Here is a 21,403-nt window from a genome sequence, read left to right as displayed (position 1 = left end):
GCTGAGACAGTTATGACTATAACAACACCAACAACATAATGTGTCATCCCACCAAACATGTGATGCAGTATGAAATATATAACAGAGACAGCAAAAAAATAGTACATTAAAAATAATCCACGATACACACCTCGTGTGTGGCTCACAGTACAAAGACCTCGTTGTTTCCGCCGACATCATCACTGACCCGTTAGTGCTGGATTAATCTGCCTGCTGGTAAATGAACGTGGTCCCATGACACGGCTCACATGGCCAGACATCAGACACAGCTACAGCAACATCGAGCAGCCTATCCTTTGGTATCAAACTCGGCTTCATCCAAACAACCTTGTCTCTTCCATGGAGGGCGGTCACAGAGTCGGCAACATTAAAACCAGATTTTCACAGCCTAACTAGATTTCCGTAGCTATGGAAGAAGAGCCTAAGAAGTACAGAGAATGAGTTATTAGTTGGTGGGAACTGATGCTGTTATTAGCTGGAAAACCTAAGTTTTACTAGCCTTTTTCATCCAATGCAAAGGTTACCGTTGGTCTTGGCTATGGCTGAGGGACTGTGGGAACACCTCTCAATTCCCACCAGCATCCGTTCGAATCTTGGATTTGTACCTTGTAAATCAGGCCTCATACAAGCAGATGTTGTTTCTACTTAAATGTGGAGATGATATAGGAGTTAATTTATTCTTGGAGGATTATGATAATGGCTGAGAATATCTAGAGATTCTTCACCTTTCTTCAGTGGATCAGGTAAGAAACTTGAACCTTCATCAGACAAACATCATGTCAGGTCACCAAGTATGAGAATCAGTTGTATTCAAAATATACAATTTATTCAAATGAAAATATAGCTGCAAGTGTCAATTGTGTCTGTGAAAAGAAGAAAGACACAGTCCTGCAGACTGTCTCGACTTTCCAGCGAGATCAGCACCGAGAGCGGTCATGTCAACCACGTGGACACTTGCCATTCAGTGTTTCCCCCCGGGAGGAAATGCATGGATGCAGCTTTCACTTGTCAGGCAGGGTCAGGTCCCCTTCATCATCAATGCCACTCATCCCCCCCCCCACGGTGGTTGCTCTGACCCTCAGCCCACATGCTACATGCTGCCTACCACCACCGCTGACAGGCCTGCTGACGCCGTGTCTCCCGCTGCTGCCGTCAGCCTCTGCCGCCCATTCCCACGGGAAGTACTCGGAGCACCGCTCCACGGGCCTCAGCCAACAGCGAGCGGATCAAGCCCTCGACGTCGCCTTCGACCAGCACGCCCTTGCCAGAACTCGAGACTGGGATTTCACACTAAAATCAATGAGCCTCATCCTCAAAGGAGCCTCTGAAGAGAGACTTGTGTCTGCTGGCAAAGACAAGGGTAGCAACAGAAAAAAAGGCACACAGCACAAAGCAAAACAAATGCTGTCCGAGAAACGGCAATTGTAATTCGCTGCAGGCATAGTGGGGATTCGATCTGAGCCCTTATCTCCATTTCGGTGTTTGAGTAATGACTGTTATCCACTCTCTGACTGCAGACGCTGGGACGCTTCGCTCAGATTAAATCGCCGAGCTCAATGCCAGATCCTTTGAAAGCCACAAAAGCAAGTCTAAGAAGAAAAACGCAGCGCAACGTTTATAAGGATTCGAAACCGATACCTCAAAACCAAGATGGCAAACACGGCCGGTTCCTTACTGCCACAGAACACAATAAACAACAAGAGACACGTTTCTGCTTTAGGACTCTTTAACGTTAAAAACCAGTCTATACATGGCTGAGTTTGTTTTCACGGTTACCCGCAAATCAGACAATTTGGCACAGAAGATTGACACAGCTTCAGAACGCAGCTATCTGAAAAATGTCATTAGTTTGCTGATGACAAACTCTGATAGTGCTAAAAAGGCCTGAGGTTTGCTTTTCTGAATCATGAAAAAACAAGCAACTTTCCTCCACATGCTCAGCCTTTTCTACCATACAAGGCTCTGTTCCTCTTATAGCAACCTACCAACGAAAATCCAAATGTTAAAAAAGCACAAGACAAAGTAATTCTTGCGTTCGTTCGTATTACACCGCATTTAATGCCATTTCTAACCATCTTGCGCTTATTAATAATTCAGCGTCATCAGGAATGTTACCTGGCATGGTATTGAAAGTGATGTAAATCCAATCCTTCAGAAATTACTGATCAATAATCAGGCTCCAGCTGATCTACAGCACAGGCAGATTGTGGAAGGGGTCATGGGGAAGGGGTCATGGGGAAGGGGTTGACAGCAAACAAACCCTGTTCCGTACAGCGTATTACAGGTTTCCTACATGGGCTGGTGGCAGTGGGATGACTGAATCTCAATCTCCGGCTACCGTTGTCTGTTTTTTTTTTTTTGTGTTAACCATACCTTTGTTCTGCATTTCACACTTCCGAAGTCAGAAGTTCACCTGGAGTATGGATTTACACAGACTTTTTATGTTGGTGGGTGTGTATTTGAGTGTCCAGTACAGAGGGGAGAGGAGTGGGGCTAAGGCACAGTCTCAAATCTCCTCGCCTCCCAGCACATACTGTAGCTAGGATCGGTATGAGAGGAAAAGCGACCAACCAGTTATACCCCAGAATTCAATTATCAACAAGCGTTTTGATGTGGACACACTGGAAACGTGTAGAGAAAACCTCCGAACAGCAGTGACAGTGGCTCGCCACATGGACGCATGTTCATTAAGGCGTGCTGTACTACTACAACTCCCCTCTGTATAACATGACATTGCTGCAATACTATGCCAAACATTTCACTGGCTTAAACAAGCAATTTTGAGAAGGCTACAACAGCTAAAAGGTATATTAATAGATTTCTGAAATTCATTTATATTCACCTGAAGATGAACAGACTATACATAAAATTACACACTGGCTACAGAAATGGCATCTCAAATGATTACTGTTTTATCTAATGCTACAAAACCAGTCCACTATTACACTATTAATATAATGATTTATTTGTTTTATCCAGAAAGGAAAGAAAAATGTTACCGTCTTAATCAGGAGAATATTTTAATTTTATAATCCAAGTTAAGTACCTTGATCACTTGATCTGTACTGCGGCAGAGTCTTTATGGGGGACTTAAAGCAACAACCTCCCTTTTCCAGGTGTATGTCCTTAAATATGAATGCTACCTGCATTTTTATCCATCAACACATGCCATCACACTGTTAGTGAGTTACTTTAAAGACAGAATATCCTTGCTTGTAAGTCACAGTGAAAGTACTGTTCCGTGTTGCACCATTGTCTCCGAAAACGACATTTCGTTCCACCGTATACAAGCTATATAGAGGAATGACAATAAAAACCACTTGAACTTGAATTGCCAACGGATGTCGTTAGCCATGAAGAGTTTGAGAGGAGAGTGGGCTGAGGTACAGCTGATCAACGTTCCGGGGCAGGTAGGGCTGTGCATGGTGCTCACACCCAGTGCTGTCAAACACACTGTCCTCTGGCTGCACTTCAGCCCTGCTACACAGCCTGCGCAACTCGATTCTATTCTTCCAGTGGGACCAAGCTCATCTTCATCCAAATATGTACAATCAATCCCCTCAGGGCTACGCTGTGCAGTATACTGCGCAACGCCGTCTCCAGCTGAAAAATGGGAGTAGGGATATCTTAGGCCTCACACATTAGAAGACAATACGGAACACAGCGTATCTAACCCTCCAGCATACTCAGTTTACCAGGCTAGTCTTCACGTAAGTCCAGTGGTACGGGACCCAATGCTCTGGCTTAGTCTTACTCCTCGTGGTCTCAGAGTAACCAAACACACCCAGGGTGCTGGATCATGCAGATCTCAGGTCCTCCGCCTTCCCTTGATTCCAGGTTCCTTTCTTCATCGTGTGCCTTGGCTGATCCTCTTTCACGCCTCCGTGATTAGGCGCAGCTCTGAGCAACCCGTGCCAGTCCAGAGTGCTGGAGAAGAGGTCCATTCTGACAAAGACGGGATGGCAAACTGACATGGATGGCACGATAAACCTGGATAATCTGACTATTAGGCACATTCAGGACTGCTGAGTGCACTGTGACAGAGGTGCTCAGCTCTTCTGCTCTGGAGCGGTAACTGGCTTTGGCACCAGCAATCAGCATCCATTCTCCCCACTTTAACATGATTGAACTTAAGACCACGTAGTCAATGGAGCAACCTGGCTTCAACGTTCTGGCTGTGTTTCTGTGCAACGCACACTACACCCTGCTGAAGAGAAACTAGAAACTTTCCCCAGTCTTCTTGAAAGGTAATTTTTTTTAAAGATAATAAGAAAAAAAGAGAAAAGGTACAAAGGCATGACAGCAGTATTGTTCTTTCCATCTCCAGTCGGCACTGGACACAAAGGCACACTTTTTAAACAAATGATTTTCTGATCACACCAGTCAACGCCAATGCACTGGCATATAAATCAATGGCAAGAACAGAGCTGAGGTGTGGATACTTTCAGTGGAATGTTATTACCGCGCGTGCTTGCTTCACTATCCCTCTGAGATTGAGCGCTTCATCATTGTGTCTGCAGCTCCAGTAATGAATATAAACATAAACACATTTCTCTTTTCCTCTTCTGCCCCCAACCTGGAGCTCTCAGGCACGAAGACAGACAGACACACACACACACACACACACACACACACACACACACACACACACACAAACGTACAGAACTCTACCACCGTTCACATGTTTGACCCAAGTTTGACCAGTCACCATGGTTATGCGTGAGGTACTAACAAACTGATGCAGACTGTTGCCCAGCCCAGAAAGACAGTAACAATCTGACAGCAGCAAGGTTATCTTACTCTAGTGACATTTCCATACAAAAAAGAGCAAGGTGCTGTCAGCTGGCTTTAGTGACTGGAAAAGACACAGCATTAGTACAGCACTCTAGTGTAGACCAAAACAGAAGTTTACTTGTAAGCTCTCCTCCAGCCAAAAAAAAAACCAAACGTTGGCTCACTCTCTAAGAAATATAGGGCCTGGGGAGATATTTTTCCATCTCTTTTCTCTTACACATTCCTTACACATTCATGCATAATGTAACACCCTGTAGTTCAGACCATCTGATCCAGCAGTCTAGGGCCACCTGTGCAGGTATACCACGATCCAGCTTCTGCAGTCGGAGTAAGTAATGAACACCTGGAGGAAATTATCCCAAGGAAGTAAACGCACAGGAACAAAACTCAGGCTAAATGCCAGCCGTCTGTCACTCAGTGTCAACCCAGCTAACCTGTAATGACCCCACAATGAAGTGGATTCACTCCAAGACCCCTACAAGTGGAAGACGAACCATTTGGATCAATAGGTGGCGCTTGCTCGTCCTTTGCAGAACAGTCTCCTGGTCACTTCTTCCTTGGGAAGGTGAAAACTGAAGCTGGGAGCTAAATGAAACCTTAAACCCTGAAGCCGGAATCCCGTCGTAGATATTAAGGGTCTTGAAATACTTAGGATAATCTTATTTAACCAAATCCCCAGACTGATTATAGGCTCTAGCATTTTAGTGTTTTTAAGCTAATTGGCATTCAGGACAGTTGTCCCCCCCATTCTGTCCACACTTCTTCCAACATTCTCATAGATTACTTGACCACCCCATTCTGAATTAAATAATCAGAAATTCAGCCCTCCCCCCCAAAGTCAGCGAACAAGCAAAATAAAACCAGAACTCCGGAGCCTTGGTAAAACTTGGTAAAAATGCATGGTAGTTAAGAGTTTGTATTAATCAGAGTAGTACAACCATAACTACAGCCACCCATGAATGACTCAGTCAGCTCTGAGCTTTCACAGTTATATACTGAGAATCAAATAGTCAAACAGCCAAAGCAAGAAGAGCAAGAAATGAAGAGATGTAGGGTTTCCTCCTTGCAGTACACAAACCCCAAGTCCACACTTTAAACGTGGGCACACAATTGAAAACATAACAGATAAGCAGGCTCATCTATAACGGGCCAGGAGCAGAGGATCGTTTGCTTTGGGACTTGACGGAGCTGCCATTAAGCGGAGCGCGTGATAAATGCCCTTGGCTTGTTGGATTTGAAATCCTCATTAGTCTGTATGTAGGAGGGAATGGGGAACCATCACTCACTTCAGCAGATCTTGGGAATATTGTATATGTTGTGTATGCAGGGGGCTACACACACGTGCTACTTAACATAGTTTTGGGAAGCCGCTGTGCCCCGATTAAACGTTGATAGCTGCCACAGCTTATGTTTACAGGCTCTGATTCGGATCGCTGTGCTGACATAGCGTCTGATACACAATCCGAAAACTGTCTGTACATTTTGACTTCCACGTGTACATTGCATGATCACGGGAAACATGTAGACTGCTAAACAGGTCTTTGCACTTACTCTCTTACCCTGCTAAATGATTCTTCTAGCAATGATATCACTCCTGTCACTGCGATTTGCCTTTGGGATACAGTGCCTCACCCTTTTCCATGTTTTCGTCGAGGCAAACTTGCCAGTAAAAAGAACACTGTGTTTCACTGCACAACACCATCTGAAAAAACTAAAAACCACAGAACATTAATTTTGACTAAAAAATACATTTCTGAAGTTATACCACAAATCAAGCGTAATGTATTGAAACGAAAGGTACTGCGGAGTCCCTCTGTGAGGAATTAAATGGACAGACACAAAGAAACACTAAAAACGAGCAAAAGTTTCTGCTCGGAACAGGATATGGACATCTACTAGTAAGGGTAACAGACAAAACTTGAAAAAAATTAGAAACTTTGAACCAAGTTATATTTCCCTTCTATACAATGAATGATGATGTCTGAATTAATTCAAAATTTACCAAAGTCTAGAGCTAGTTACACAAGTGAACTGCTATGGTGCAACAGAAAGAACCCGAAAGTGAAATAGCTAATAACATGGTTCTGTCGACCGCCATCCTTGAACAAAATCAGATCACACTGATAACGCACCATAAAGACTGTAAAATGCAGGGAGTTAAACCTTTTTATGAGGTCGGTCCCAGATTACCATACAAGTGAAAGGCATTAAATGTCTTAAAAGCTCAACTAGTAACCAGAGCCTTGTAAAAGAATGCTATGCTTTTACCTTCAAACAAATTTAACTCTACTGACAGAGCATAAGTCAAATGGGACAAAATTAATTAGAAAGAGGTCTAGTTACTGTCTAAAAAGCTCCACAATTTTATTTTGTTGCTGAACCGGACAGCGTCACAACAGGCAGGTGGTTCTTTCAGTAGGCAAACCTGCAGCAAAAAGCAGGCTGACAGCCAAGGCCATGCCTTGTTTTTCCGTGGGTATTAAAATCAGCACAGAGTACATTTTTGTGGTAGACTCAATCGAGCAAAATCCCTCCGACCAAAACCTGGAAGGCAGAATGATACGGAATCACCGGCCACTGCCACATCTAAAATTACATGGAATTGAAATCCACTTTAATCGTTTTAAGGATGTTGCTGGGACACATCTTGCGGGCATCAAATCTCCGAGGCCATATGCCACTGGCATATTGTTCACCAAGTGCTCAGTTTAATCAGTCTTGGCAAGAATCAAATGTGCTTCGTCTTCATGGGGGCAATGTGTTTAGCAGTCTTGATTCGATGGTGTTGCATCCTGAACCTTTTCTTTCGTACCACCCGCTATTGCCAGGGCTCACAGTCTACGAAATAATGTTGAAAACTACAAGCTGTGGCTATGAAGCACCATCCTGATGCCGATGTCAGATTGCTGCTATCTAGCACCTTTAATTTCTGAATCACACACATGCTCTTCTTTACTCTCAGACCAACGTGGCATTATTTCATATCATCCGAGACAGAGTACCAGTAAAAACTTTTGAGCGCAGTTACTGGAAACTGGTTTTTGTTCACAACGTATTCAGACAACAAGTTTAATCAGGAGGTCAGGTCAGCCTTAGATGGCATGTCTTCCCAGCTCTTCTGCATACAAGTATTTTCCAAGGTGGTCAGAAGTACGCAAACTTTCGACTGCCACTGTACACGTGAATATGGGAAATCGTTTACTAATTTTTGATGCTTGTTAGAGAGCAACTTCGGCAAAGCAGAAAATCAGAACACAAGCAGCAACAAGCTTCATACAATCTGCAGAAGTGATATAAAATGGGCAGCTGTCAAGTGTTCCACACACTGGGTGGGAAAGGCCTGGTCAGGTCATACAAAAGTAATGATATCAACAACCTGTGAAGACAAGTAGGGGATGGGGAACGCACAAATGGCCAGTGAAAACACACCTTTGTGATTGGAAACCAGATGTGCAGGACTGACAGCTCTCATGTAACCAAAATCCCATTACAGTGCTCTGACAATTTTCAAGCAGTGGGCCAGGAAATGAAAGCATTTCAGGACTGCGGACAGGGCTTGACCCCCACATACTTTGTCCAATAAAATATATCCACATCTTGGAAATAATGCGATTCAGTTGTGCTGAATGACAGTAAACAGCCAAAAGTGATTTTGATAATTAAAATTAAAGTTAACCTGAAATGGGAGAAGCAGCAAATCTAATGTGTTTTGTTTACCAAAAATATTTGCAGAGTACAGCTTTCCTCATTAACTATACAAATATTTTATGTAGGATAAATTAAATATGGATTAACACTAACAACGAATAAATGAATTATAGCACACAACAGCCCCAACAAATAAATTATAGTAATAAATTATGCCAATGAATAAACATTAAATTTAATCAAATTTACACAGCCATTAAACCAATCAGCCATTTCATGGAACCTCCTGGTGCACCTGTTTAGTAGGTGCAAATAAACAAAATAATAAAATAACTATAAAATTAGCCTCAGTCTGATGACATTTTATTTCCAATTTAGTTAAATCAGCATTTTCCTTGTATAATCCTCTTGGATCACTTTAAAGATAGTCACATAGCCACAAATTTTTAGAGAGTTTTATAGGTTTAGTAAATGAACTGCATTTACTGCAGTGCTTTTATAGTTTACATTTACACTTCTAGGCATTTCTCCCTACAGAATATTATTTTTTTAAATTAAATATTAGACTCTGAATAACAAGAGGGGGTGCGGTGGTGCAGTGGGTTGGACGGGGTCCTGCTCTCCGGTGGGTCTGGGGTTCGAGTCCCACTTGGGGTGTCTTGCAACGGACTGGCGTCCCGTCCCAGGTGTGTCCCCTCCCCATCCAGCCTCATGCCCTGAGTTGCCGGGTTAGGCTCCGGTTCCCCGTGACCCCGTATGGGACAAGTGGTTCAGAAAGTGTGTGTGTGTGACTCTGAATAACATAGTGTTTGCAACATCAGAAACAAAGGTATATATCAATGAGATAATGCCACAGTATACATTAAAAATAAATAACGCATTTCAAGAAATGAGGGTAATGAGGTAATATGTCAAATGCTGCAATGTTAATCCTGAGATGATGCATCACAGAGGGTTTTAACATTGACACATATTGCAGATTCCAACAGATCTCTCAGTGGCAGACTGACCATGCATACATCTGCAGAATCCCTTTTGCTGAATAGTTGCTCTCTGTCACCATCTGAATGTTTGGCTGCAAGAAATGGAGAAAGAACAGAAAGATGCTTGTGCTTTTGGATCCCTGCAGAGTGTACATCCCTGTGAATGCAATGGATCAGTGCTCCACCCCATTTGATGATAACTGGAGCTCTTTGCAGAAGGCTACCAACACGTTCCTCAGGAGGTAGGGTGCCATCTGATAATACTGTTGCCTCACAGAGATGGACATTAATCTTCTCCCTGACAGCAACTAGCCCAGCAGTCTGGATGGCTTCACTGCGGAAACAGAAACAGCTGTAAACAACCCACTTTGCTGTCGAGCTTCCCAAGTTAATTGAGTGGTTTTGAAGACAATTCCTTCCCCTTGAAGCCTCACTTATACTTGAGCATCACATCTTTCTTCTGTGGAATTGCCCAAGTCTTCCCAAAAAGGCCGCTCTAAAGCAACACACAGGAAATGGGACGCACAACTGTTTGGAGTGGTCAGGACTGGAGATATCATTGCACACAGGAGATTTCCCCTCTCTCCATCAGCATGGAGCAAGGCCAAAATATAAGTCCTTTTTCTGAAGACTGAAAAACCTGTGAGAAACCACACTAAACAACATGAGCTATGATACCATGTTTTCCTGAAAATCTTCCTAATTGACCAGTATTGCAGTGTCATCAACAAGTGTCAGTCAATGAAGCATAAACATCAAACACATAATGATTTCAACTGTCTGATTTTGCTGTGGTTCTTCTTATTGCCTTATGAGGTATCTACCATCCGTTTTTCACTGTCCACCCTACAGTCCTTTTGTTCATCACCCAGTGTGGAAGGACCATCTCAATCATGGCTCAACCTGCCCCACCAATGTGGCTCCTCAGCTACTGCCAAAAGCTTATTTTGAATAGAGACACTTTAACCTTCCCAGCATGTTCTATCTGCCACACTAATGCCCTTCTCATTCTATCTGGGTAAAACCCAGCAGCGACCCTTCTCTAAAAATAGAGGTGCAACCGCCGTCTGTGGTTGACTCCATCACTGGGTGACACTTAGATAATCAAGGGAAGCTAAAGAGTGCCCTGACAAAAGGAACATTGTGCTATGAGAGTGATGCAGGTCTGCAGGCTCTCCTTCAACGTCATTCCCTTTGGTCAAGAGTTTTCTGGAGCCACGGCTCCGATGCACAAAGGAACATCTGTCTCCGCCCACAGATGGGATTGAGTAGTGGGACCCAAAGCCTCCATCTTCCATTGAGTAGTGGGACCCAAGGCTGGCTTCCAGGGACTACAGTGCATCTCAGTGTCAACACACAACAGAGAAGCAGTTTTGTCTCCGTTCAGCACGGGGGAGGGAGCAAAGCAACAAAGCTCTACCAATCTCCAGGTGATGGCAACCCAACCCGACAGAAGAGCTGACCTTTAATTGGAGTTCACCTGTGCTATAATTCAATTACAGTAGAGGAGGTCTGTTTTTCTTTTTCTTTTCTCTGGATTTAATTAGCTGGACTATATCCTTTGCCCCGGAACCTGAGTACTATTTAAAAAAATAAAAAAAAGCTTTTGTCTTTTAGCACAAGCTTTCTTTTGCTATGAATTGACTTATTTCCATTTCACAATTCACCAATTCAAACTAAGAAAATAAAAGAGAAGAATAATTTAATGGAGTTATCATTTTTTTTACATGAAGTGACTGAAAATCTTTATTCATCATTTAAATTGTCAGAGAAGCACTTTTTCTCAGCACAATTTAGTAATAAATTGTATTATAATTTATACAATATAAAGGCTACAATTTTCATTTTAAATTACTTTAAAGACGTAATTTTCTAACACTCTATTTTACAACTTCCAAACTCACCAGTGTTTATTTAATCAGGAAATCAACAATGACATAAATCTTAACGAAAATTAATAGTGAAGACCATATCTATCATTTTGTCTATACTCTTCTGAAAAAATTTTAAGTTGATTGTTCAAAATTTAAAAGGAATTATGAATTAATTATATTTACAAATAAAATACTGTACTGGATGGCAAATGTGAATATAAATTACTATAAAACTCCACATACTTAAATTATTGTACGTGCCAAGTGCGTTAAGTTAAACGGAAAGTTTGGTACAGCCCACTAAGAGGATGACTGCATTTTAGTAACTCCTGCAGAAAGGTCCATTTTCTACACTGTATAAAAATGGTGGCAGTACAGTTGCAAATGATGTTTGATTAAAATAAATAAATAAGTAAATAAATAAATAAATAAAAAGCTTAAAGTAAGGACACATATGGGGAGTCCTAATCTCAGAAGCCTTTTTCCTATGGTATTTCAAATATATCATCAAAAATGTAAAAAAATACTTTATGACTTTTTTAGATTCTTTATGGGCTGATTCCAAACACTAGACAGTTTCCATGACAGATAGTGCAGGCATGCAGTGGGTCCCCAACTTACAAGATTTTTGAGAATTTTTTCATAACAAGCTTTTACATCAGTTCAAGTAATGACCCAGTGCACTAACCAATAGCCATCATGGCTGGTAAGTGCTGCTTTTGAGGTTTTCAAAACAGCAGATGGAAATAAGGAAACAGAGAACAAGCTTTAGATGATCCTCTGCTTTCTATATCTACCAATTTTGAGCCATCAGTGAAGTGCTGTCTCTCCACCATCCTCTACCAGCCATCCTTAACTGGTGCCATCCTCCACCAGCTGTTGTGTGCCCCAAGTTAAATAACATAAAACCTACATTGTTTTCTTATTTTTTCTCATTATACTTTTATTTCTTACTATTACATCCATACTGTGCAGAAGAGAATGATGTATAATGTGTGGGGTAAATGAAGGGCTTGATGAGCTGTCAGTGAGCTCCAGTACCCTGGTCAGATTCTTGATTCGGCTTTTTTACTTAAACCATGATGTAAATACCTCTACCAGAAGACTCAGACCACGCAGGTGTGCGCACAAGCCAACCTGGCTCACCAGAGGAGGGGCTTGGAAAGAGAGAGAGATAGGGAGAGTTTTACTCAGCTCATATCCAAAAAACCTTCCTGTTGCCTCACCTCCCTTAGAGCTGTCTGGATTGCTGACATTTACATTGCTTTTATTCATTTAGCAGTTGCTTTTTTCCAAAGCAACATACAACTCAGAGTAAACAACAGCGCATTTCGCAACAGATTAAGAGCCAGAGATACAGATAAGCAATTCTCATATTACAGTCAGTTTAAGGAATACCACTGCAGAATGGACAAAATGACCCTGGCCTGCTCAGTGTCACATTTCATGTACAAACTTTGGGTAAGGAACCAATTCTCAGTCCCAGCTAAGTTTGCAACTGTATTCTCCTTTAACAGTGCACTCTAGAGAAACTGTCATATTTGCACTGCAAATATCACTATGTACACACACACACACACACACACACACAGAGGCTGAAACCACATGTCCCGAGTGGGGTCATGGCGAGCCAGAGCCTAACCTGGCAACACAGGGCATGAAGCTGGAGGGGAAGGGGACACACCCAGCATGGGACGCCAGGCCGTCGCAAGGCACCCCAAGCGGGACTCGAACCCCAGACCCGCCAGAGAACAGGACCCAGTCAAACCCGCTGCGCCGTATCACTATGCAGAGAATGTAAAATACATTTACAGTAAAAGACATTACATCAGTCCCCCGTTGTTAACTACCAGAGCTGACAAATGTTAATAGCCAAAGAAGTTGTTGGCGGATACGTGCAGAATGCAGGCTGTTACTCTGATTAGCTAGCGTCCGCGATGGCTGCTGGTCGTTCTGATGTGACACATACATGCTCTGCACGGATGTCTGTCGCTGCATCACGCAAGCACTTGGTGCGTCGACCTTTGCTCCGTGTCCTCCTTTCTGTAAGGCAGAGAGGCGGCGACAGTTGGCACAACCGCAGATCAGTTTGTTCGCTGTAATGGGGCAGGCCTCAGATGCTGGGATTATGCTGCGCTGCTGCAAGATCAATTCATGTCACTCTTGTGCCGCAGTGACATCTCATCCCTTCCAGCCACCATCTGCCTTGTCCCGCTGCCAACTTAATACAGAATGCTTGAGCGCAGAGAGAGCCCTCCTCTCACACGGTGGAGGAATGCTCTGGGACGAAAGCGGAGATGAACAATTTGCTTGCAGGCGTGAGGATGGCAGGAGGGCAACCGGTGTTTGTACAGACGAAACCAGTCCCACGGAGGAATGCGCTGCTGTGGCCCGCAGTGCCAACTTTAAGGCACCTGCAGCGCAGCCAATTAAAATTCCTAAAACCTGACAGGTTCACGCTCTGCCGCCACCTCGGTGAGGACTGGGCAACGAGAAACACATTGCTCTTTCATTTGCTGTTTTGCAGACAACAATGTAATTTGCGATGTCTCAGAGACTTAGGGGAATTTCACACATTTTCTGACATTTGGATCCGGGAGGGCGGTGGCGTGGCCAATAGAGGTGACCTCTCAGAGCGATCGAAAAGCAACAGAAGGACTGCTCTCCTCACCTACACGCTCCCTGGGAGTGACAATCAGCCATTCTCTGTGCAGTCATTCCATATTTCACGCCTGCCCTCTCCGGTGAGAAGGGGGTGGTTTTGCTTTGAGGTGCTTCGACAACAGCCACACTGGAGCTAAGCGGTCCCACTAAGTGAAGACCCCCACAGACCCTCTCCACCCCATCTTTGCATTTTTATGGACATTTGTACTCTATCAAGACAGTGACATTTCACTGTGCAAACAACCAACTCTTCATTCATGTATATAATGGAATCACGCAGAATCGAGACAATATGACAAAAAGAAAATACTCAAAGTCCTTTCAATAGATTTTTTGCAAGATATACAGTATAAGCTTTTGACTGGCTCTTTGCATTTTTAAGAAATAGACAGAAGGACTGAAATAAGAGCAATGCCAACATAGAAATTACTTTTGCAGATATAGCAAATGTTGTTTTTTGCCTTTAGAATGAAATTTCTAACAAATAAGTGAAGCACACGTCTGTTCCATTATTCACATTTTAAAATGGACCTTCTAGCAAAAAATGAAACTAGACATGAATTACACTGCTCTTATTTATAACTGGAATTCAGGCGAATTTGGCCAATCAAGCATCACATTCATGGTGGTTTTTAAGGTTCAGTATCAGCAACAGTAGGAAGTCTAAAAAACAACCAACGGTAAAAGCAGGGGTCATTGCATACTGACTTCTCATCACAGGCTTCTCTCAGCTACCATGCCAGGATACACACATTACCGGAGGTTAATAGGGTAATGTTATCTGAAGAGAGACAGGGGCAAGACACTAAGAAGCTTGTGACGAACTGCAACACTGAACAATGGTTCCTTATTGTGATCTTATGAGTTATGCCATAAGCAACAGCGCAGATGTGGTCTAAAGGCCAATCTGTAAAAACAGCTTAATATGTCATGCTGTTCACTTGACTCGGTCCGAATGAGGGGGTGTACTCACTGTCTTTTTCAGCTGGGGCTGTAGGCTGCAGGCTCCAGGAAGCACGTCTATCTTTGTCCTCTTTTTCGTAAAGGTGTGGAAGGGAGAAGGGCTTTGAAAATGCGGGGGGGGGGGCTGGATCCCCGTAGATGTACCGAAATTCAGACTGCAAATCTCCAGGCGGTTCTGAAAAGATAAAAAAAAAAAAAATACATTTAAATTTTTTCGATTTTTTAAAAATTTTTTTATTTTTTTTTAAATCAAAGAAGGTATTTCCTCATAAACAACTTTATGGTAAACACCCTGTTTAATTCAAGACCCTTGAATGGATAAACATATCCTGCAAAACAAGCAAAGCTTTAGAATTTAAACAAACACAACTCTTGTAAATAATGTCGAGTTTATCTGTAGTCTCTTCCTATTGAAACCTGTCTCATAAAGTATGTTCCCTCTTGTTGACCTTCCGCTCAACTGTATATTGGCTCTGACTATGTAGCCAAGTTGAAGGGTTCAACCGTGGTCGAGTGCCCTGCTAGCAGTGGCTCCAGCAGCAACAGCTCTGTGCTGCTCTTCACACAAACACAACCGCACTATTAAGCATACTCAGGGGCCAGCTGCAACCAAACATCTGACCTAGTGCTGTTTCAGCAAGGCCAGCACATCTCTCCAGCCCACTAACTACCAGGGGTTACTAATGGCATCTACTTTATTCATACGAAACTACAACAGGCTCCGTTCCTCACTGCCACAGAGTGGGGCCTGTGCCCCCAGAACCATTGCTCAAGGCCCTGATGACAGCCCCAGCCAGTCTGTAGGGGCGGGAGGACAGGGGGTGGACAGGAAACCCTCACCCCCGGGCCTTGCCCCAAGCCCACAGATGAACTAGCCAACACGAGGGGGTGCATGCAATAGTTTGGAAATGATTAGTGCTGCAAGAACAGACCCTGGCCTGGCTGCTCCTGAAAACCGCAAGGCGGCAGTACCCCAAGAGAGCATTCCTCCTGCCAGTCCGAACACATGCAAGCATTTGGCATGGGAACTACATAGTGTCCACTCGAGAGGACGGCCTCACTCAAACAGAAGAGCAACCACTACGCCAAACATACTGGCAATACCCTTGAGACAAATACAGATTTTATTGTTCAGCAAAACGGTGCTAAGAGCCAGCATTGTTAAATAAGAAAGGACAACAGCATAAAGACCCTGATGTCTTCTTCAGTGGAACCACAGACCAGCGGTTAGCTGGAATTAGTATCAGCTGAGTTACATGGGAAACAATATGTCCAGTGTCCTCCAAGACAAAGACAAAAAGGACATGAACACGCAACCTGCATTTAAACCACTTATTGTTTACCAGCGATAATCAAATTCTTAACAAATGGATCTCATGATGTGTTTTGTTGTACTTTCAGGCTAGGCTGGTATCTGCTGAGATCTATGAGGTCAAGTATCTGAATAATAAGTGAGTTAAAATGGGTAGCACTGAGTGCTGTGCATGACTGATTTTTCAGTTAGCTAAACAGAGAAAACTGGTGTTAGTATGACATTAAGAGTTGTGTATTACGAAGCATTTAAAAAAATAATTTAAAAAAAGGCATCCCATCTCCCGCCGCCCCCTCCTCATGCCACCTCTTCCAACGTTTTGTCCTCTTTCAATCTCAGCGGTCCCTTAGCCACTGCCCCCTCCTCCTTCCTCTCTCCCTCCCACACAGGGCCCCAGCCCTCCAGCCCTCCAGCAATTTCTTTAAAAGCTCCAGCGGGGCGTGCACTGCCTGCTCCGATCCAGTGATCAATGGCTCTCGGACGTTCCCGTCCACAGCTCTGGGACCCCTGAAATGAAAGTATTAATAATGCAGGCTTGCCGTCATATTCCCTATTAGCGCGAGGGGGACGGCCCACGCGGCCTGATGGATTACTAATTGGATTAATTGCACTGTGTTATGTGGCAAAAATTTTTAATGGACTGAAATCTATGCACCAAAACTGTATGTGGGATAATGAAGTTGACTGGGAGTATACTGCACAAAACTCTCAAAAATTCCTAGTGGACAGGCTAGAAGAAACCTTCTCCAGTGGTTCCTGCTGCAGCAGGGCATTCCAGCAATGGACAGTTTAACTCACAAAATCTAAAGTAGCTCATCTCAGTTCCAGAGACCAGGGAGTTCACCTAATTACTGCATGCCATGGTAAACACAGTTTACACACAGAAATATATTTTTCACAAAATATTAAGAGGTTTCAAAACAAATTATTTTTTTAATTCCGTTTCAGGTCCCTCACATGAAAAATATCTAAAAGGGTAAGAAAATGTCTGGACAACATTTCTCATTCTGATGATATTATATAGCCCTCCACTCAGACAATTACTTTTTAAGTATCTTGTTAACAGTTGCCTCCTGGCAATACAATCTGATAAGCCAAGGATCTCATATATATTATTACAGTACTTTTATTAAGCAGAATTAAGCACAAAGCAGTCACATTGTCACCATGGAGAGAGTGAATAAATTCCCCCGGGGGGAGAGAATTGCAGATAATTTCCAAATAAGCCAAATTGCACCTTTCACCTCGCAAAACTGACATGATATGCAGTGTTTATAGGCATTATGTGTGTGTGTGTGTATGTGTGTGCCCTTGAATGTCAACCTTATTGGCTGCCATTTACTAGTTGCCCTTAGTAACAGGATTTAAGGTGTGGGTAACCAACCAATAACAGTGCTCCATGCCAGGTGCAGTCACACTCATTACTGCACACTAGGAGGACATATCGACCTGCTTCCCTCATTGCTTTGAGAACAAGTCCCTGGATCTGACATACACTGAAACCCAGCCAGCCACATCCTGTCCAGCTGGAGCTCGACTTCCTAGAAAGAGCCTCAAAGTGATTGTTGCACCATGACATCCCAGAAGCCCTTGCTGCTGCTCTGACTTTTAACCTCCTACATGGCTTTGAGGCCCTTGAGTCATTAAGCGTAAAACACAATGGCATTTAACGATAATGTGTAATAAAATGGTTCCATTTCTTTGGCACTGTGTGTTCAACAAACACTACCCAGTCCCACTCGAACGCTCTATGTGCTTATTTCTACTGGAGATCGCTAAATATAAACAAAGACTAATTCCCATTCATAATTACACATAACCATTCCAAAGCAAACTCACCATTGCGATAAAACCCCGCCTTTTTAGTTCCACTTGATTCCCTCACAAAAGTAATGGCTACTAAAAAGTTTCATGTCCTTGCATAATTCATTTGGCTGTCTAAACAATTTTAGTAACGATAACTCCATGCTCTCAGAAACAAAACATGGGACATGATGTGAATAAAAAGAAAAAAAAAAAAAAAACATCCTGGGTTACTAACAAACTACAGTTCGATCTGTTGCAAAGTACTGTATGGAATGGAACAGAGGAGTTTTTAATTCAGACAATCTGTTAAGGAAATAGGATTTCTAGAGCTACAAATCACAACGGAAGCTCATTACCGCAAACACAGCTATTGTGCTTTATCTGTCTCCCCGTCCATTACAATGAAACCCTCTTTAATAAGATTCAGGGAATGAAAAGAGATTTATAGAGAGGTCATTTTTCTATCCTTGTTTCCTCCGTCGCAAATTTGAATCATTAAGATACAATCTGGTGTCAGAATGTTTAAAGAATGAGGCATCGTAAATAATATTTCTCATTTCAAGTGTAACTTCCCAGGCTTTGAGGCTCTGCAATGTGCTCTATGCTATATATTTTAAATTATGCTGTCGTAAGGGATGTTTCGCTCTAAATTGGCTAATTTCGTCATAAAAACCAAGGATCTACAATGCAAAACTAACCTATTAATCATTTATATTAAAAAAGTTTTTTTTAGCAGTAGCTGTCTTCATTTGCAAATGTATCGTTTTGGTACCCTCAGACAACTTGCATCACCCTCTTGCTTCAGGGTACCTGGAATAAAGAGCAGTGCTTTCACTTTGTGGCTTAAAGCTACTAATTTAATTCAACACAGCCGATGCTCTGTGACCGATAAGGGCTGAAACACTTTGAATGTGTTGGGTACAATGACCAAGCTCGGCAAAGTGGGCATCAGAGGCAAATGATTGATCTCTGAGCTCCCATGGGGAACTGCAAAGACGAGAGAATGCTATGAAATGTAAACTTGTATGACCCAGGTGCCTGCAGCCCGCTGTCAGCATAGCTCAGGCTGCCTGGTGTTTAATCACTCCTGATCACCCTCCACAATGGACCCCCAGGGTGCATTCAGGCAGGGGCCTTAGTGGGCCCTGCCCATTGGTCCCCCGGACAAAGTGCTCATTCCACTGTTCTCTGTTTAAAGCAGACAAGGGCTCCACAGCACAGCTTGTCCTCCCTCTGCTGGACTGATGACTTCCACAAGGACAGATTGCCTTCTGATAGGATCTTGTCTCAACGGCTCAGGATGTTACAGATTAGATGAGTGCATCTATTAAGACTAACAAATCTCTGTCTCACAGTCTGCTGTCGACCTCCCATTCCTCTCTTTTACTTCTCTGTGCCTCACATTCTACTCTCCTTCTATCCATCATTCATCTATGTCAGTCCTATGTCTCTTTAACTGCCTGTAGTAAAATATAAATCCTTCTCTACAGTTACTCCTCTTTTATATGTATTTAGTACATTCCATTCCTCCCATCTTATGTAGATGGATAATATACATAAAAACATGCACATTTCACCTAAGCAACTTCCAGACAAGCAGGACACCTCAGCCCATCAAACAAACATTGCCCTTCATCCCAGTGCTGCTGGTAACCCACTGAGTCCCTGCGGTGCCCCTGCCATGTGCCTTGAGTAAAGGCATGGCACACTAATTGAAAGCAACCCTGACTCGTCCTTTTCCCTGGGTGCCCTGGGGATGCCCCACTGCTGATCCCTACTTCTGCCTGACAACTAGCCTTTTCATTGCGGTGGTGGAGACTCCCGTCTGTCCCCCCAATCCACCTGTCCATTTGTGTCCACCACCCCCGCTCCCTGACCTTCCTCTCCCTGCTGCTGAAACTGATGATGGATGCACTCTGCTAATTCGCAAGTCTTACTGACTTGAGAAACATTCATTCCCTGCCTGTATGTAGTTTCTGGCAGAAATTCCATTTCAGTTGGTTTTACTGTTAGCACATGAGTGCGCCTTCTATCCCTCTAAACTTACATTCACAACTGATTCACTGCTGTGCATAACACCTACAACCAACCAACCAATGTCAACAGGCACTCGTCTCGACCAGAGTCGCTGCGAACCGGAGCCTAGCCCGGAAACACAGGGGGCAAGGCTAAAGGAGGAGGGGAAACACCCTGGACGGGATGCCAGCCCATCACAAGGCACCCCAGGGCTCGAAACTCCAGACCCGCCACACAGCGGGCACTGGCCAAACCCACCGCACCATCACGCCCCCCCCAGCAACCACGATACATGATTCATTAATCAAGTATTTGAACAGGTACCGTAGCAATATGGTGGTGCAGTAGGAAGTGCCTCACAGCTCCTGGGCTGTGGTTTTAGATCTGGCTTCAAATCTGACTCAGTCTGTGTAAAGTTTGCATGTCTTCCCTGTGTTCACATATCTTTTCTCCCACAACCCAAAGACATACACAGAAGGCAATGGTAAACCACTGCTGTATCTTGACCATCTAAACACCATGAGGGGTCGCCCACAGTCGACACTGACTTGGTGTTTCTTAGCCTACACTTGGAGTACATAAACAGGAAAAGTAAGATTATAAACAAAGAATGTATGAATGTATATGACAAACTAGAGAGTGCCTGATAGTGCACTCGGGTGGAAATGTAGACAGTCATTAGCAGCCTGTCCTTATTCCCCTGTAGCTCTGGTTCCAGCCTGAGAGGCTGGAGGCCTCGGACCATTAGCTGCTGTTCCTGCACGGTCTGAATGCGGCCTCTATGCGCATTTAGAGCCCAGCCATTATTTCAAGGCGGGGAGCAATGCAACCCAGCAGAAAACAAATGGGGGATCAAAGACTAAATTAGAAGGTGCACGTTTTCAAATTACTGCAGTCCTCCATTCTTTGTCCTCTTCTGGCCATGTGCCGAGTGGAAAAAAAAAGGCTGTTCAAGGTTAAAAGCAATCAAGAATGAGGCTGTACAATGAACTAAAAAGTTCAACGTCTTGCTTCAAGACTTTATAAATGGGATCAAAAGCCAATGAAGAAATTATGCTAATTATGTTCGAGAAGAATGTCTTTATCATCATTTCTCATGTATAAAAACAGAAATAGGAAAGCAAAGGTCCTGCCACTCCGGCCCTCTAATTAGATTTTTCATACAACCCTTTTGCACACGAACAAAGGAAAAAAAAAGATCAATTTTTGCGCAAAATGAAAAACACACTACATTCCCCCGAGTAGCAGCCAGGCATTATCATCCACATGGACCAGAGCTGCAGCTATAATCTAATAGCTCCAGTGCCCATAAATCACCCAGAGAGCTCCATGCTGCGGAGATT

At 43.4% G+C, this 21,403-nt stretch overlaps 1 protein-coding gene across 3 annotated transcripts in view; it reads right to left on the bottom strand.

Annotated features, from left to right (window-relative positions):
• Positions 1 to 21,403, bottom strand: part of LOC108941907 (semaphorin-6D-like) — a 102,251-nt gene that overhangs the window by 36,813 nt on the left and 44,035 nt on the right. For all 3 annotated transcript variants that reach the window (XM_018764820.2, XM_018764823.2, XM_018764821.2), the window contains exon 3: positions 14,937 to 15,101. The gene's annotated coding sequence lies outside the window, so the exon portion shown is untranslated. The remainder of the gene's footprint in view (positions 1 to 14,936; positions 15,102 to 21,403) is intronic.

Source organism: Scleropages formosus, chromosome 18 (assembly GCF_900964775.1).
Source record: "Scleropages formosus chromosome 18, fSclFor1.1, whole genome shotgun sequence".
Taxonomy (NCBI): domain Eukaryota; kingdom Metazoa; phylum Chordata; class Actinopteri; order Osteoglossiformes; family Osteoglossidae; genus Scleropages; species Scleropages formosus.
Note: the sequence above shows the minus strand (reverse complement) of the source record. Positions and strands in the feature narration are given on the sequence as shown.